Source organism: Triticum aestivum, chromosome 7B (genome assembly GCF_018294505.1).
Source record: "Triticum aestivum cultivar Chinese Spring chromosome 7B, IWGSC CS RefSeq v2.1, whole genome shotgun sequence".
NCBI classification, from domain to species: Eukaryota; Viridiplantae; Streptophyta; class Magnoliopsida; order Poales; family Poaceae; genus Triticum; species Triticum aestivum.
Window position 1 is genome coordinate 221265901 of NC_057813.1, and position 13627 is coordinate 221279527.

The 13627-nt window shown below is 45.6% G+C and overlaps 1 pseudogene; it reads right to left on the minus strand.

Moving 5' to 3' along the window:
* Positions 1–452: 452 nt before the first annotated feature.
* LOC123157849 (NAC domain-containing protein 75-like) lies at positions 453–1191 on the minus strand (annotated as a pseudogene).
* Positions 1192–13627: the final 12436 nt, after the last annotated feature.

Here is a 13627-nt window from a genome sequence, read left to right on the forward strand (position 1 = left end):
TTTTTTAGTCCATGGGACGCACTTCACGATCGAGGTCGCGACACTTAACTGTTCTGGAAGGCCCAAGCCCAACGCTCCTCTCTGTGAACAATTTGCAGATGGGCTTGGCATGCCACAACCACGTTCCAACGTGCTGTGTCCAATTATCATCCCATGAAACCAGATGGATCCCGTGCGTACTTCGAAGATGTAAAAAAATTGGAGAACTGGGAATTCGAACGGCATGTGCTTATGCTACCCATCAAATAAAAATCAGGTGCATGAAAATGTGTTTCGAAACAAATGATTCTGCTTTATATCCATGTCAACCCTCGACATGATGGTTGGAAGCAAATGCAGTTCATACCAAAAGATCCTTAACAACAATACCAACTTGTAGACGACCAGGCAGTACAAGTACCAATACCAAACGAACTTATAATCTTTTTAGTCCTGTGCCTAGTGTTTGTCTGGTAGAAAATCTTGCAGACAACCAGCTCCCACTCCTTCTCTTGTTCCAAGTCCCCGAGGTGGTACTGGTGCATCACCCAATTGGTCCTCTGCTAGTCGAAGTTCTTGTTGGTGTGCAGCACCAGAACCTTTTAGCTACCCGTCTGCCGAGCGCTGACCATCACCGACAAGGTATTGTTGGTCTTGTCCCACATCGCATGCATGCCGCAGTTTGACTGTATCTTGCGTCGCGTCCGCATGCCCCTTTTGAACCCTGGAGTTGCGCTGGAAGAAATGCTTGATTAGGCCACTCAATGTGATACCTGCAGCATTGGCGAATACAGGTTTTAGAGTACGTAGTTGGCATTTTCATAACATCTTCTGCATGTTGCAGTCACTTGCTTCACTTTTTATTAACTGTCAAATTGCAATTGCTTCACTAGGTCTGCATCTAAAAAGAAAAATAGAGGTATAAACAAAGGAATATGTTTGTGCAAGTAGACGGTCAATCGGTGTCTCACCTATAAGTTTCTCAGGATGGGTGTAGCATATGTCATGCTCGTTGCTGGTGGTTGGTATGAACAAATCGATGAGAGGGTGAGATCTCACACTCTCAGTACTTACTTTGGCCTCAAGGTGCTCGATCAACTCCTGATTCGTGGGATCAAACTTGACACCAGCCGGCAGCACCAGCCAATCCTTCTTGGACTTGCATCGGTTGATTCGAGTTAAATGGTACTCAATGTATAATGAATCAACCATTATAAGTAAATGATGAAAGACTTCGACAGATAAGTGCTACTCCACATCTGTAGTCCACAATACGCGAACAAACTGTGGTTTCGGCTTCATTACTACATGCAGACTCTTAAGACTTGAAAACCCCCATAAAGATCAAAATCATCATATAGGGCGATGGGACGAATACTCACAGGAGCATCCTCGCTAGTTCCTTCCTTCATCCGGATAGCTTGAAGAGCATACTTGTTGAGATCAAATTTTTTAGCGTCTTCCTTTTGACTACTTGCGATGAAGTATAGCAGCTCCAGTAGCTCATCACTCATCGTACCAAATGGATGGGAACAAGGCGGTGGCTGGGAGGCAGGGAAACCCAGAGATAATGGGAGAGTGATTTTGTAGAGAATGTGAGAGTGTTGTTGTATTACGAGAGGGGTGAGGCTCACTTTGGTGAACCGAACACGCCGCCGGGACTCTTGTGTCACCTCATGCATAGCGTGTTGTCACGTCAATTCAATGTGAGGACATGATGAATAATTTGACCGACATATACTAGTACTACAGTACTACATACTAGTCGTATATAGTGTCACATGTTAACCATAGGTTTAACTAACAAAATGTCCATGCATGTCACAGAAAATTATACCATTGGAAACTATGTTCAAATACGAATCGAACAATATATATTTTTGTGACATGCAATAACATTTAGTTAGTTAAATATATGGTCAAAATTTGACACAGATTATGAAGGGCACCAATAAACCAGGAGGGAGGTAGTAGTATGAGTAGCACAATATACGGTATAGAGGACTAGTAGTACTAGTACAAATTTAGAAATGGAGTACAATATGAAGTTGCAAGGCTGTGCGATAGACTTTGTAGGCTACATGAGTAATAAAAAATATAATTCCCAGTGGACAACACTTTCACCAACAAGTACGCACTTGAAGCCTAATTGATATATAGTCCATCATCATTATCAGTACATGCTACCCATGTGAGTTAGGATGCACTTGATCCCAGAAAAGTATATATCCTTCAAACTAACTACAATACATAGTAATGTCCACCAAAAGAGGGTCATGCTACAATATCAGCATTCATGGGGTAACATGGCTCGGTCTAGATATCACTACAAATCAAGTTGTGCATATTTGTTGTTGGCATGAACCACATCGCCGCATGTCGGGTTTGAAAAAGCCATTCATCACTTGGAAGCCCGATGCCTTTCACACACTGAAGATCATCTAGCAACAAGTTGTGTCGATGAATCTCTGGATATGGTGATTCATGAAACCCATGGTACGATGTGTAAACATAGTTCCCCCTGGCGAATGGAAGTTGCATAGCACGGTAATCATCGTCGGTGATATGATCGATGTTTGGTTGGATGATCGGATAATTGAGCCCGAGGAACATGGATTGGTTGCCGAGGCTATAAACCCGTCTCCAGTTGAATACGCCTGGCCCAACAAAGCTGGGGTCTTTCTCGAACACGAAGCAGCAATAGCCATCACAGTTATGAACGCCCCAGGCATTATACTGCATGTGGTTTGATGAAATGGTTTGGTCAATTTGGTACGTGCAAATGAGCATCAAATGACCACCGTTAGTTGAACGACCGATAAACCACCACCCATTGACTTGCATATTTCCAGGTCCTGGAATTATGAAGGCCAACACATTTGCATCTGCTACAACAAATCAAATTGGAAACCAAAAGGACAAAAATATACAATCATGCTTAGAGTATGTGTGGAATTAAGATTATTATAACAGTGACACAGATCATAGCCAGAGAATTGCAATGTCGTGGCCATAATAAAAACCCAAGATAAAAAATTAAGCCAATGGCTTTCATATTCTAGTAATATGTCATGGTTCAAACATCATGTAAAAATGAGAGGAAAACAGCTATGCCAGGGCTTACTCATATTCTACCATAGGAGTTACTGTTGTTCTCATATCAACTCTAACAATAACGTGCGTGGTTATAAAAATCTTGGAAATGAGAGTAACATATAGCAATCATGAGGTTATACTCATAATTTCAATTCTAACAATTATTAGATGCCAATTGTTCTCGTATCAACTCTAACAATAACATGTGTGGTCATAAAAATCTAGGAAATGAGAGGGACATATAGCAATGATGTGGTTATAGACATACTATCTATTCTAAATTTCTAACAATCAACAGATAGTCATATTCATAAGGTAAAGATGAGATGAGATAGAACAATTACACGATGATAGATTCCACCAGTATAGGCAGCCATCTGTGCGTTTTCACGCGTAAACGATGCCATCATGCACTATAGCATCAGACAGAAATGGAGGGTCAACAGGATTGATGATGAGCCATAACCATGTATGGCAACCAGATTCCAGATAGACTAATCCCCCGTCGAACAAGGCAATGAGCTTGTAATTCATGTAGTCTTCTGATGGTGTGGGCACTTCGCAGATTACAACCTTTAGCAAATGGAGGTCGTACCAAAAGCTTGACGCGTCTCGTGCGTAGTAGGTAGGAGTGTCCGGCGGGCCCCGAGGCTCAATGCCGATGGTATGCAACGATGGAAGGGTGATCTCTTGATGGGTGTAGATGTCCACGAGACGCCATGGACTACCGGATTAGTGGATGAGGATGATCCAGTTGGCCTTCATGCCTGCCCAGTAGTGGTCGCGTATGAAGGACAGGTGCATGGGTAGTGGTAACATGTCAAGGGGCACGACAGCTACCTTCGTAGGACGTAAAGTCGGTGTTTGGGCCACCTGCGAGGATCAGGCATCAACAAGCAGGGTGTCTTGAAAATGGTCGGACGGTTGTAGATGAGTACATGGTACGTAGACACTGAGCATGCGGTCAAACGCATGGTGCTGAGCAGGTCCATACGATTACAGATCTGCTCCAAGAGAACATCGGGGAGGGAATTCCAATCGCGGCTCTACGTGTCAGTCGGTTCTGCCTTAGGATTTTTTAGGGCGCTGAGTGACTGGGGTTTTCGGTGCCTGCGACCAAGCGGGGAAGTGGATTCGGGCGGGCGAGCGAAGAAGATGGCGTGTATGGCCGAGCGATGAGCGAGGGGGGAGGGATATGGTACGCGCAAGCTACCGAGGAAGATGGAGTGGGCGGGCGAGCAGTGGGCGGGGGGAAATGGTGTGCGGCCGACGATGGTGTAGAGAGGAGAAAGAAGAAGAGAGGAGGAAGAACAGGGAAAGACGGGCAAGAAAGTGCATTGAATCTCAATTCTACTAGTACTACTACCAGGATATACCGTCCTTTGGAGTGTAAATAGTTAAGCCGATGACATGCGGGTCTACGTCAAGAGGGCCCATATGTCAGTTAATGGAAGAGAGAGGCGCGTATGCGTTTTTGCGGAAGCGTGCTCCACTAGTAAACATGATGTAAGTACAGGGTAAGGCTGATTTACAACACCAACACGCTGGCTCAGGTTATTAATTAAGTGTCCCATCTGCTGCAGCGTGTATTGTCACTTCACTGTCAAGACTAGTTGAATAGTTCTCTCTGACCGAGATGGGGAATAATGGATCGCCAAGACTTCCTATCTACAGTATCCCTATGCGTCCACTCTCAGCCTATCCAATAACAAGAAACATTGGCAAAGGCACCCGATGCCAATAATATCGGAGTACTACTAGTATTTTGTGTCAAACTTTGACCATCTATTTAACTAATAAAATGTTAATGCATGTCACCAAAAATCATATCACTGGATTTGTATTTGAACATGGTTTCTAATGGCATAGTTTTTTATGACATGCATTCACACTTTGTTAGTTAAATTTATGGTCAAAATTTTACACTAAGTACGAAGCGGACCAATAAACCAGGACGGAGGTTTATATACAGATCAATAAAAAATCATCAACCAAGGTAGTAGTAAATGATGAGTGCCCGAACATTTTTTTCCAAAAGTAATCAATAATGGGCTCATTTTCCTCAAGAAAATTGTGTTTATGAACATATTAATTGGAATGCGTGCATGAGGAACAAAAGACCAGAATTTTTACAAGCATTCGTGAGTTTTCTCTTAATTCTTGCATGCAACATTTTAATGAAGCTTGAAATATGAACATGTCAATGGGAGGGAGTAGAATCCTCATGCATGCAACACACACATGTACACATGCACGCAAGCAACACTCACGCATCCATGCGGCACACAGCACACGATGCAACACACATGCATCCATGCGGCACACAGCACATGACGCAACACACACGCTCACGCTCAAGTGCTCAACCTAGAGGGTGTTTGTTTACAGTGACTTTTGGTGTAGGGACTAAAAGAGGTCCATCCATCCGTGAAAGATTGTACATTTAGAGATTTACACATTGACCAAGAGGAACTGGAACTTCATGGCATAATTAACGCCCAAAAGTAGCAGACTTATATGTGTGTATGCGACCATTGAGAGAAGAAGACTAAATGAAGGTTGTTGCATCCTATAGTCAATCAATGTCAATCAATGTCTAGCTAGAGTACAAGTTGGTGCATTAGTCAATCAATGTCGATTAGATTAAAGGCTAAGTGCATTTGAAGTGTAGATGTACACTCTTTGTTGGAAAATTTTCTAATGCCAGATGTACAGTTTTTCATGGACCGAGGGAGTACACGTGCATGCACTCGCAAACACAGCCAGGGTGGTTCACGCGCAAGGGTTGGACTCTACCAAGTAACATGTGGGACCCAGAAACCAGGTGTCAATTTAACCAGTCAACAAAGTGGCATGTCGACTATGTGGCCAGTCAGCAGGGTGCTATACGGTGCTCTACGGTGAGCTAGTGACCGTATAATGACCGCAAAACTATATAGTGACCGCAATGAGTGCATTGTTACATATGTTGACCGCCAGTGTATTTTCTCATTTCAAATTAAGCCATATTAACCGGAAAGGATGTAGTATGGACTACATAGTACTAGTTTGATGTATCCCGTCAACTTGCAATAATGAGGAGAAGCTTGCTTACTACGCCCTCTCCCTCGCCACGCACGGTGGCTCACAAGACGAGGAGAAGCTTGCTTACTACGCACGCCTATGCCCTCTCCCTCTCCCACACGCGTTGTGGCTCGCAGGACGAGGAGAGGGTTTTGACTACAACACCCTCTCCCTCTCCCTCGCCCTTGCAGTGGACGTGTAGTAGTTCATTCGGTGTCAGATTGCCAGAAGCATATTGTACTGTAGTATCATCATTGTTGGACCTTCCAAGGAGGCGAAGAGCCAAGTGCAAGGTTCACATGAATATGAACTGTTGAACCCCCCGAAGAGGCGAAGAGCCAAGCACAAGGTTTACAGGAGTTGTCGTCCTGGTACTACAACTATAGCGAACGATCGCTATTGTATGATGCCACCATGTCACCTATAGCCAAAGTTGTGCCACCTTTTTCCCCATAGAGTGTGTTGGAGCCCATGCAATAGCCACACAAGTTGCATCTACACATAACACATTTACTCGTAATAATAAATTCTAATGGACAAATGCCAGTATGCCACACAAGTTCATCTCCACTTCATGTGATAAATTTGTGCACGACTAGTCTACATATATTTACAGCGCTACCATTCACAATTTACCATACTCCACTTACACATTATAGATGGGCTCCATGTCCTCCTCCAGGTTCTAGTCCCAGGTGTTTTTCATAGATGGCATGATCCATAGCGGTGGGCAATGGGAATCATTGTCACAGCTTTCTAGTCCGGTTCCACATGATGGAGACGAATCCAAGTTGAAGCGGCATAAATTAGGGATAGTGTGTCCCAGCATGTCATTCATCCGGCGGTGCACACTTAAGACACAACCATGCTTCATGAATGGCAGGCCTTCGGTGTCATGCACGGAAGGTGGCATCTGCTTCACAATGGAGTAGCTGTCCCCAATGAAAAGCGATCTCCAAGAGTGTTCCTCGGCACCCACATAGCATCACGAAGGTCGAACTCGGCGCCGTTCATCTGGTACACGCGGCATCTCAGATCTGGACACATGGTGACGTACATGGTCAAGGTCCACGCATAATAATGTTGTGCTCAAATATGGCAGTCAGTAATATTGTGCAGCAAATAGTACTACTCCGGTATAGAGGAAGTAAAATAATCAGCTTATTATATATAGCTACTCTTGGATACATTGATGAGATAGTAAGACATGGAAAAACAAAAATGGTGGGAGCTAGTGGGTTCAAGTCTTCAAGGACCTAGCTAGCTATACACGTCCTCCAAGGTAAAAAGTACTAGTACTAGTAAGTAGTACTACAATGAAATATAAGGCCAGAGGGTTAAAAAATATAATACTAAATTGTGGAACTAGTACAGTAAACATGTCTCAGTCAAGAAAAGAAAATAACTAACAAGTACTACTACTCTAACACACAACAATCAGAAAATGGAATACCTGGGTAGATGGTGACGGTCTGATCATGCTAGATTGTGTGACCATGTTGCACATCAGTCCTACCATGGGAAACGACTGCTAAGATAGTTGATCCCAATATGCCAAAGTCAGTTACAAGGTTCCAAGTCAGACTGAATCGCGCATGCAAATGCACATCCAGGATCGACAATCTTATTTTGATGGGGGGATGACTGGTCCTTGCAAAATAATGGAGTACTGTTAGGGATGCAAATGAGGGTCTGTGCATTCCATTTGTAATCTCTCATACCATAGGATAGCAACCAAATGAAACAAGGCCCCTATCTTGTTACCACGAAGATGCTGCCTACATGGCGCACGACATCCTTGAACGTGTAGGGGTACAAATCTGTCGCGGCCAACATGTGTCAGCCTCTGCCGTTACTGCCTTTTGCATTCATGGAAATCCTTATGTCGAACACTGCGATGAGATAGTAATCATCGTAGCCGCGTCGCTTTGTTGAAGGGTTCGCAATTTCTATCTTCTTCAATCTCATGTAGGCATCATCATACATATTCAATCCCAGCTAGTCCGGAAGGCCGTTCCCAATGGTGGAGAAGGGGTCTACGGGAACGGCCGCACTGCTGTGGATGTTGTGCAAAATGATGGCGGTATCCAACCGGAGGTATGCAAGCCAATCTTTGTTGGCACCAACCCAGAACTATATATAAGATGGTGGGCAGTGGAGAAATTATGGGATGGAATAACTAAGTACTATATTTAGAATATACACTACATGACCAAACTCCATGACTGACCTGCTCATCGGACAAAATCTAACTACCTCTCAACGTCGGGAACTCTACCGGAGTGGTGGACTATTTGATGGATTGTCCCATAGAATAACCTTCTCCTCGTGGACGCATGGAAGACTAACAAGCATGGCCTTTTCCCAAGCCTGTTTAAGCACCGTCTTAAAATAGTTTGTGCAGGAAGCACCAAGCCTTGCAGCAGTGAGGACGTCGGAGCGGCGTGCGATTTCTCCCAGAGGATCATTGAGGGAGTCCTGGATTAGGGGGTATCCGGAACGCCGGACTATATACTTTGGCCGGACTGTTGGACCATTAAGATACAAGACACAAGACTTTGTCCCATGTCCAGATAGGACTCTCCTTTGCGTGGAAGACAAGTTGGCGATTCGGATATTAGATCTCCTTCTTTGTAACCAACTCTGTGTAACCCTAACCTCCTCTAGTGTCTATATAAACCGGAGGGTTTAGTCCGTAGGACATAAACAATCATAATCATAGGCTAGCTTTTAGGGTTTAGCCTCTACGATTTCGTGGTAAATCAACTCTTGTAATACTGATATCATCAAGATCAATCAAGCAGGAAGTAGGATTTTACCTCCATCGAGAGGGCCCGAAACTAGGAAAAACATCGTGTCCTCTGCCTCCTATTACCATTAGCCTTAGTTGCACAGATCGGGACCCCCTACCCAAGATCCGCCGGTTTTGACACCGACATTGGTGCTTTCATTGAGAGTACCTCTGTGTCGTCGCTGCAAGGCTCGATGGCTCCTTCAATCATCAACAACACAGTCCAGGGTGAGACTTTTCTCCCTGGACAGATCTTCGTGTTCGGCGGCTTCGCACTGCGGACCAATTCACTTGGCCATCTGGAGCAGATCGACAGCTACGCCCCTGGCCATAAGGTCAGGTTCGGAAACTTGAACTACACGACCAATATCCGTGGAGACTTGATCTTTGACAGATTTGGGCCTACACCAGGAGCGCTGAATAGTCACGACGAGCACGGCTTAGACCTACTGTCAGACAATACTCGGGATATCGCACCTGCAAGAGCTCTGGACCTAAATCCGGGGCAGATCGCGTCGACCGAGGACGGGTGGATGGACCCCGCCCCGGAGGCCGCATACTCATCGGCGGTAGAGCCGAACACAAACTCCACCCCCAAGGAAGTCTGTGTCACCGGACCCCCGGACCTGTGTCCGGCTGTAGGTTCCAGACCGCGCGCCCCTGGGCCCGCCAAATTCTGGTGGGCTCCGGTAATGCAGTTCGCCGCTGCAAATATCTTCCAGCACTCGCCCTTCGGTGACATGCTGAATTCATTAAGGTCTCTCTCTTTGTCAGGAGACTCTTGGCCGAACTATGTCCGGCTCGAGGGGGAAGTAGGCGACGAAGAAATTCGTTGCCCACCCACCACCCACTTCATAGCCACTGTCGATGACGTACCAGACATGCTTGACTTCGACTCCGATGACATTGACGGTATAGACATCGGCGCAGGGGACGATTTGGAACCACCGCCCACGGGGCGCTCGACTGCAACCTCATCGTATGATATATACATGGTGGACACGCCTAAGGAGGACGATGGCGACAAAAAAGACACAACGGAGGATAAAACCACCGGACAAAAGCCAAAACGACGGCGCAGACGCTGCTATAAGTCCAGCCACAATAAAAATAGCGATAACAGCGCTAGAAAGATCGACACCCCAGTCAACTCCAAAGCCAACAACGACCATATGGACCCAACGATGGAGCAGGATGAGCCAGGTCACGCCGAACACAGCCCGAAGCAGACGCCTGATCACAGCGATCCCGAGGGCCGAACTCATCAACCTGCCTTGGGAGAAGAGCACAGTCCGGACGATGATGCATTCATCATCCCGGAAAAACATTTGGAACGAGATAACCTCCACAGAAGGCTTATAGCCACTGCGAGACGTCTAAAGAAGCAGAAGAAAAGGGTCAAGGCCGCGCAGGAAACACTCAACTACAGATGGAATAAAGTGCTAGACACTAAAGAAAAATACGGTGATGATCGCCACACAAAGAGCTACCCAAAGCGCAAGCTGCTGCCAGAATTCGACGATGAGGCCATTCCGCTGAAGAACAATATGGCCAGTAGGCCGGACCAACCACTTCATGACCGCAATAGAGTAGCTACTGACGCCGCACACGATTTACATGAGCTCCTAGACAAAAAGGCCGGCGCGACCAGGTCCATCTATGGATCTAGAGGACACGCTCCGGCGTAGGATTATGGTCACCAAAATGATCAGACTGATCGAATACCAGTTCGGAATCAGCACTGGACACAACAACAGTCGACAGCATGCCACAACATGTCCAGATACAGAGGGGCTCCTCACCTTCTGCGCTTCATCGAAGAGGTACTGGACCACGAATTTCCACAGGGTTTTTAACCCGTGAACATAGAGGCATATGACGGAACGACAGACCCCGGGGTCTGGATTGAGCATTTTATCCTTCATATCCACATGGCTCGTGGGGACGACCTCCACGCCATCAAATACCTTCCCCTCAAGTTGAAGGGACCAGCTCGGCACTGGTTGAAAAGCCTCCACGAAAATTCAATCAGTAGTTGGGAGGAACTTGAGGACGCTTTCAGGGCCAATTTTCAAGGGACCTATGTCCGACCTCCGGATGCTGATGATTTAAGTCACATAATTCAACAGCCTGGAGAGTCCGCCCACAAGCTCTGGAATAGATTCCTCACTAAGAAGAGTCAAATTGTTGATTGTCCAGATGCCGAAGCCCTAGCGGCCTTCAAGCACAGTATTCGGCATGAGTGGCTCGCCAGACACCTCGGCCAAGAAAAGCTTGTTGCGGAATGTAGTAATTTCAAAAAAATTCCTACGCACACGCAAGATCATGGTGATGCATAGCAATGAGAGGGGAGAGTATTGTCCACGTACCCTCGTAGACCATAAGTGGAAGTGTTATGACAACGCGGTTGATGTAGTCGTACGTCTTCACGATCCGACCGATCCAAGTACCGAACGTACGGCACCTCCGAGTTCTGCACACGTTCAGCTCGATGACGATCCCCGGACTCCGATCCAGCAGGGTGTTGGGGATGAGTTCCGTCAGCACGACGGCGTGGTGATGATGATGATGTTCTACCGACGCAGGGCTTCGCCTAAGCACCGCAACGAGATGACCGAGGTGGAATATGGTGGAGTGGGGCACCGCACACGGCTAAGGAACGATCCGTAGATCAACTTGTGTGTCTATGGGGTGCCCCCTGCCCCCGTATATAAAGGAGTGGAGGAGGGGAGGGCCGGCCCTCTCTATGGCGCGCCCTAGGGGAGTCCTACTCCCACCGGGAGTAGGATTCCCCCTTTCCTAGTCCAACTAGGAGTCCTTCCAAGTAGTAGGAGTAGGAGACAAGGAAGGGGAAGAGAGAAGGGAAGGAAGGAGGGGGTGTGGCCCCTCCCCCTAGTCCAATTCGGACTAGGCCATGGGGGGGCGCACGGCCTGCCCTAGGCAGCCCCTCTCTCTTTCCCGTATGGCCCAATAAGGCCCAATACTTCTCTCCGGCGAATTCCCGTAACTCTCCGGTACTCCGAAAAATACCCGAATCACTCGGAACCTTTCCGAACTCCGAATATAGTCGTCCAATATATCGATCTTTATGTCTCGACCATTTCAAGACTCCTCGTCATGTCCCCGATCTCATCCAGGACTCCGAACTCCTTCGGTATATCAAAACTTATAAACTCATAATAAAACTGTCATTGTAACGTTAAGCGTGCAGACCCTACGGGTTCGAGAACTATATAGACATGACCTAGAACTATTCTCGGTCAATAACCAATAGCGGAACTTGGATGCCCATATTGGCTCCTACATATTCTACGAAGATCTTTATCGGTCAAACCGCATAACAACATACGTTGTTCCCTTTGTCATCGGTATGTTACTTGTCCGAGATTCGATCGTCGGTATCCAATACCTAGTTCAATCTCGTTACTGGCAAGTCTCTTTACTCGTTACGTAATGCATCATTCCGTAACTAACTCATTAGCTACATTGCTTACAAGGCTTATAGTGATGTGAATTACCGAGAGGGCCCAGAGATACCTCTCCGACAATCGGAGTGACAAAACCTAATCTCGAAATACGCCAACCCAACATGTACCTTCGGAGACACCTGTAGTACTCCTTTATAATGACCCAGTTACGTTGTGACGTTTGGTAGCACCCAAAGTGTTCCTCCGGTAAACGGGAGTTGCATAATCTCATAGTTACAGGAACATGTATAAGACATGAAGAAAGCAATAGCAATATACTAAACGATCAAGTGCTAGGCTAACGGAATGGGTCAAGTCAATCACATCATTCTCCTAATGATGTGATCCCGTTAATCAAATGACAACTCATGTCTATGGCGAGAAAACTTAACCATCTTTGATTCAACGAGCTAGTCAAGTAGAGGCATACTAGTGACACTATGTTTGTCTATGTATTCACACATGTATTATGTTTCCGGTTAATACAATTCTAGCATGAATAATAAACATTTATCATGAAATAAGGAAATAAATAATAACTTTATTATTGCCTCTAGGGCATATTTCCTTCAGTCTCCCACTTGCACTAGAGTCAATAATTTAGTTCACATCGCCATGTGATTTAACACCAATAATCATATCTGTATATGATTAACACCCATAGTTCACATCGTCATGTGACCAACACCCAAAGGGTTTACTAGAGTCAATAATCTAGTTCACATTGCTATGTGATTAACAACCAAAGAGTACAAAGGTATGATCATGTTTTGCTCATGAGAGAGGTTTAGTCAACGGGTCTGTCACATTCAGAGCCGTATGTATTTTGCAAATATTCTATGTCTACAATACTCTGCATGGAGCTACTCTAGCTAATTGCTCCCACTTTCAATATGTATCCAGATTGAGACTTAGAGTCATCTGGATCAGTGCCAAAACTTGTATCGACGTAACCTTTTACGACGAACCTTTTGTCACCTCCATAATTGAGAAACATATCCTTATTCCACTAAGGATAATTTTGACCAATGTCCAGTGATCTACTCCTAGATCACTATTGTACTCCCTTGCCAAACCAGGGAAGAGTATACAATAGGTCTGGTTCACAGCATAGCATACTTTATAGAACCTATGACTGAGGCATAGGGAATGACTTTCATTCTCTTTTTTATTTTCTGCCGTGGTCGGGATTTGAGTTTTACTCAATTTCACACCTTTGCAACACAGACAA